Raw genomic sequence first — 6,268 nt, 5'->3', positions numbered from 1 at the left:
AGCACACTATCTCTCGCTCTCCCATCAGCGATTTGCCGTCAACAACCACAACAGCATTGAGGAGCAGCCTCGAGACAATCCCTGAGAGCCGTCCCCGCCTCGGCGAGAGACCGACTCTGGGAACCCTGCACTCCAGTGCCGTTCCGGGAGGGACTCCTGCCACCGCCAACTGTGTTTCCCTGTCGCGTTGACACACGAAGCCCGCTTCAGAGAAACAACAACACGCACCATTCAAAAAGTGGCTATGAGAGCGCAGGCAACAGGCGCAGGGCGCACTCTCCCAGTTTCCAGTGCCGAAAAAGTAAAAGAGCATCAGTGCCGACTTGCTGCAGCACGCACAGTTGTGCCTCTGTTGTCCTCCCTCGTGCTTTCCCAAATAAATCGTGTTGCCCGCACTGCGGTAGCACGTCCCCTCACACCTCGTGGTGCCACAACTGTGTCCCGGCACGACGCGGCTGGTCCGGACGCTGGTAGATGCCGTCTGCATTGCGCCAACAACAATCCCACGAGGGAAGCATCGCTTTCTCCTCGATTCTCCCGACAATACGGGATACGGCCACAGCCCCGCAGCCAACACACAACGCACACGAGCCAGTAATCACCCAAAGAGCCACAAGCGGAAGCGGATCCTCACCCATCCATGACGCGGTGCCTCAGTCCACGCGGTCACACGGAGCACACCATTTCCTCAATAGAACTTATGCTTCGTCTATCCCTTAAGACGCCTCTGTTAGTGATGGGCCTTAGAAAAAAATAGAAGAAAATGGACAATGCGATACCGCCAGACACAATGATTCCCTCATACCGGGCAATTCTCCAATCATGCCTCGTATGCACACACACAATCAAAATAACATGTAGAAATCACCCAATGTTTTCACCAGAAACCAAACAACCCCACTCCCTCCCTAATTTATTCTGTCACTGTTACTTTCGATAGCGTTGGCCATTTGTGGCATCTGTGTGCCTTACTGCCATCTGGTGCTGGTGCACCCGCACCGCATGCACACAAAAGTATCCAAAAATACACAAATCCCACAATATTTCTGTACAACAAATCAAAATTGCCCCTTTCCCCAATTTGTTTTCCTATTTCGACGGTCCTTCCACACTTCGGAGTGCTTCGTCTCTTCTAAACTCTCTGGATGGTATTGACGCTTGGTACTGGCGCACCTTTCCCTTCCAGAATGTCGCAATCCTCTGATCTTCCTCCTCGCTCACAACATCAGTATTGACAACATCACATCTCTGCCAGCCACTCATCGGCGTGCTGTCTGCGTGCTGCACGTAAATGATCTCCCACGACAATTCTTGGGAAAATTCCTCCCAACCCTCAAAATATGCCGCCAGGCACTCAGTGAACTGCCTCACAGTACTGGTGGTGGTGTGATGCGCACCCGCCGTAGCCATCCGCAGCCCAACCAGCGTCATTGGATTTGAGTCCACAAAAGAAAGCGTCCAACAGCGGAAAGTCCTCCACCTCCGGTACGTACAACACACAGCAATCTACGCCAACCTTCTCAGAAAAGTAATGCGGTGGCGGTAAGACATGGTGCCTGGTGGGGCGCTCCTGTGAGTACACCTCCAGCGCACTGCGGTGTGGCTGACGTCGTGCTGCTCGCTTCAGCTCCCTCACTTTGTGTCGTATTGCAGTTATGAAGTCCGCATCCAAAAATGCAAACACGGTACACCGTTCCATATTTTTTGATACAAGATTATGCCTGAGTCTCAATGAGTGAATTAAAATCATCCTGCTGCATTAACTTTGCCAACATGCACAATGTTTTATCACAGAGATGGTCAGATATCGGTAAATTCAAAGAAAATCCACCCTTGCAAACTTCCTCTCGTATTCGTACAACCTTCGCAAGCCAGTGGAACACGCTATTACCACCCCACATCGTAGAATTCCCCAAACCAGTGTAATACTGAGTTTCCGGGGAAATTGTCTCTTCCACGGTTTCGTGACACTTCTCAATCCGATCATCATATGATTGCTCATCAAAGATGTGGCGAAGAATCGGTCCCACTTTATCCATGCGACCCTTCACCTCTCGCCAGTATTCCGCTTGCTGCTGCGGAGGCTTACTGCGTTGTTCCCAAACGCGCATTGCCCTCACATCGCTCTCGTCAGGACAATTCATTACGATTTGTAAGGGTAAGTTTTGACAAGCCCACAACTCGTATTTATTCTCGTTTGGTGATGTTACCACAATCATGCCCCATCTGTTGCAAGGCAAACCAACAGACGGACGATACACCTCCTCTGCCACGTCGTAGATAATATACCCCTTCACCCCGCTCCAAGATAGCCTGTCCACAACATCGAGGGTACTGCCCTTACCCAAGTATGCTGACAACTTTTTGGTGGTCTTGTCAAACAGGAATGCTCAATTACAAATAAAACACGCAACCGCAGGGAGTCGCTCCGCATCGTAGTGCAGCAGCTGGTAGAGGAGGTACGAGCCGGCATTCATCGACTTCCCGATCCCGGGCGTCCCAATCAACACAAACGGATCAGGCTTAAAGTCGGTCCCACCGTGACCGCTGGACCATTTGTTTACATCGCCCTTGACAATCTGCCACACTCGCTCCACCTCACAGTTCACATAGCAGTCACGAATGAATTCACACGCACCCCCACGAGTACGGCCATGCCTTGTCCGAGGTGAGCACCATCAGCCTGCGACGCGGCCATGCACCGCCCCGCTCCATTTTCCCACCACTCAAGTCTTGCGTGCCCGCACAAAGCAGCAAACAGAATCAGCGCGCACACAAACCCAACCAACCCCTCACTCGCTAAATCAAATTATTCGCATGGAGTGACAACATTTGGGGACACACCAGCAGTGGCTGGCTGCACGAAATTTCCCTGCCAACCCCGCAAAGAGACACAACAACTCTACCGAATCAAGGTGACAGCCCCTCGGTGCTGCCCGCAGTTCACATTGTAGGGCAAATTCCACGCACGCATAGTTCCGGACACCTCGCTAATTGAGTGCACACCAACAGAACAAGTGAAAAAAATAACTGCGCGCAAGATGGCGGTTAAATACGCGAATGTTTCAGCCTGTTTTGTTCAATAGCGTTGGCGAGCAACCTACACAATCCAATCAAAGTGTCACGCCGGAAAGAATGGCTTCAGTCAATAATCATTAAAAACCACGCCGATGCAAAAAGCTGAAATTTGAGTTTGCAACCGAATCCGGGGGCGACAGTGACATGAGAGTGTGTATGTGCGCAAAGACTTTCGTGGGACGGTGCTGTCCAATCTCGCCGTGCCCTGACAAAAAATGGCAGCAGAAAAAAAAAATAGGAGCACACTCTCCAGAAAAGGAGTGACGGTTGGGCAGTTAACCCCCGTTCCTTCTCACACGACATCCACATATGTGCACTCCACCTCAAATACGTACCTCCCCGGACGCCGCATGCATGAAGTGTGGTTTCGTCACCCGCAATGTGTTTTTCCTCCTGCAAACAACCAAAAAAAAAAATAATAATAATGGCCATGGCGCAGCTTCACTCAGGGGAAGCAATCGGAACAGACACGAGTGGGGCCAGGGATCATACCAAAAATATGTTTAAAAAAGGGGGCAATAACTCCTCTAAGCCGCAGAATCGTGCAGTGTCCATCCCTCTTCCTCTAAATTGAAGACTTCCTCAACAGAACAAATGCAGCAGGCACATGTGCAGCACAATATATTTCGCTATCCCACGTCCCATCTTAATTCCCATGACTGCCACGGCGGTGGTGCCGGCGTTAAACCTGGGATGACTCCAAAATATCAAACGCCATGCTGTGGAGAGTGGATGCTTGACAAATGTGGCCGCGTCAGCGTATAACACGAAATGGCACCAAAAATAAAAAACTATTCGCGACTCAACCTACCCGTGTGTGACCGCAATAAAGCAACACTGAGACATGTGTGTAGCAACGCAAAAAAGAAAAAAGAGAGAAGAAAATAATAATGGAATAATCACAAAAACATAACAATATATAAATGCACAAAAAATACATCAACCCGCATAACTTTTCCGTTCATTTTTCTTTTTTTCTCATTTTATACAACAACAATAACTAACGAGAAAAACAAGCATGCCCTCCCACACAGTCCTCGTGGAACAGGAGACAGTCGTTGCAGGCACAACAACACAAAAAATAGAAACAGTGCACAGAAAAAACAGCGGCAATGCCGTTGCAGAGTCCAATGGGTGGCTGTGGTGCGCTGCAACCGCGGCCCCACGCCCTCCCTCAGCGACCAGCAACGCACAACTGTCACTTCCGCGTGGTACACGTCACAAAAGGGCCTTGTTGTTTTTTATCCCTATTGTTTTCTCAATTGAATCCTATGTCCCGCACAACAGCTTCTATCGGAGAACACATCAGCCCCGCTGAGTGGAGGCGTGAAGAAAAGCCCCGACATCCGGAGAGGGAGCTGCAGCAGAGGGCGTGCAACACACACACGTTAGGCATCCTCCCCGCGCTGGCGTGTTGGCTAAATAATTCACTGTTGCCGGAAATCGGTAAAACAACACATCAATAAATCAACAAAAAAACTGATCTATAAATAACAAAAGATGGAGTGCGCCTTCCAGCAGCATCGACGTTGTGCCGCATATGCGAAAAGCCATGTGCCTTCTTGCCGCGCGAAGGTACTGTTGGGGGCAGAGCCTTTCCACCTTGAAAAGAAGAAACTATGTCAGCCTTTTCGTGAGGCACATACTCCCCACTCCCCCTGCGTCCACACCATGGTTGTTGTTTTTTCTAATTGCCGGAAAAGCCGAGCAACGGAGTAGGTGCATGCTTGTCTCTTCGCGCTGCCCACGTCGGCTGGGTTCCACAATGTTCGGTCGCTACCAGTGGCATGCCGTGCGGTGGCGAGTCCGTCCATCATTGTTGTGGCACTGAAAACCGCGTGTTGGACGGTGAAATCCAGCCGGTGGTGATCCCATAGAGCTGTCGTCGCCGGGCGACGTGCGCCTCCTCGGCGGCCTGACCCTCTGCCGTCATGGACTCGGCAACAGTGTGACGTTAATGATTGGACGGTTGCGTGCCACGTTAGGCAAACAGTACACTCTTCCCTGCTGGCATTTTCCTTCCTCGCGGAGGCCAAAGACTCCTTCGGGGACGGAGTCTCTGTGTGGGTTTGCTATTCTTCCTCTTGTGGCTCAACCCTTCCGGCGCGCACGGGTGTCCAATCTCTATTTTTGGCGTCGTGACTTCCTTACAGTCGGGGTCCTTGTGCCGGCTGTGGCTCTGGAACAGAGCGTTCGTGTGCGCGTAAATGGGGCATTAGCCTCGCCTTCGTTTGAACCTTCAATTCACTGTAAGCGCATTCGAACAGGGGGATGCAGTCCAATCGTCGTTTTCCAGGAGACGCTTCCTACTTTTCAGGAGGCAGCATTAACTCTAAAAGTGCCGGAGATAAAAAATGAGCCCGTCACGTTGGTCGTACGACGCCGTGCAGAGACTGCATGGGAGTGGCCTCGGCCTGGACGGTGCTGTCTGTGGGGGAGGTGCGATCGGTGTGCCATCGCTCGCTCTCGTCCTCGATAAACTGGTGGGTGGCTATTCCGGCTCACTGGGGAAATTGACTTTCCACAGCGCCAGGGAGCGCGCAACGCCACGGGAGTTGAACCCGTGCATCACGACACTCACGCGGCAGCTGCAGTGCTTGCCGCACACCGGGCGGTATGCTGGGGCGTTGGTTCGTGGCGGGGTAGGGTCCACCGGGAGGCTAAGAAGTTTCCGTGCGAAGTTCTTTGCGTGCCTACGGTGGGGCATCCGGGACGCAGCGACGGCATGTGCTCGGGATGGCGAGTTGCAGTGGCCGCAGCAGCCATCCGTATTTGTGCGAAACCCCGCTGCGGAAGCGGACCAGTGCGGCCTCTTCCCATTAGTGAGGTGGAGTCCGTGTGCGTGGCTTCCCAGTCGCCTGTCACGGTGGTGCGGCGAGGTTCGGGCTTGAGCTGTCGGGCACGGATAATACTCTCGGCCAATGCGACCATGCCGGTGCTCCATGTGTCAGTGAGCTGTGAGTGGTCGAATGCCTTCTTGGCTTATGCATCACAAGCTCCGTTCCTGGACACGTCCACAATGCGAGTCACCAGGTGATCCAGAACCGTCGACATGTGCTCGCGTGCTTCCACGGTTCAGCAAAAAGGTGCATACACGCACGCAGCCGTGGAAGAAGTCTCGGTGTATATCGTACTCTCTGTGCCAACACCACACCGCTCTGTATCTGCTGTGGTGCATGAATTTCGCACG

General features: G+C 52.2%; 1 pseudogene, besides 2 other annotated features; it reads right to left on the bottom strand.

The window, feature by feature from the left end:
- Positions 1 to 6,268: part of a sequence feature (areas not merged during assembly with more than two copies in the genome that could not be assigned to a particular haplotype) that runs on past both edges of the window.
- Tc00.1047053508607.40 lies at positions 1,093 to 2,715 on the bottom strand (annotated as a pseudogene).
- Positions 3,484 to 3,504: a sequence feature (AT_rich).

This window comes from Trypanosoma cruzi, genomic scaffold (assembly GCF_000209065.1).
Source record: "Trypanosoma cruzi strain CL Brener 1047053516957 genomic scaffold, whole genome shotgun sequence".
NCBI classification, from domain to species: Eukaryota; Euglenozoa; class Kinetoplastea; order Trypanosomatida; family Trypanosomatidae; genus Trypanosoma; species Trypanosoma cruzi.
This window is presented reverse-complemented; position numbering and strand designations above follow the sequence as displayed.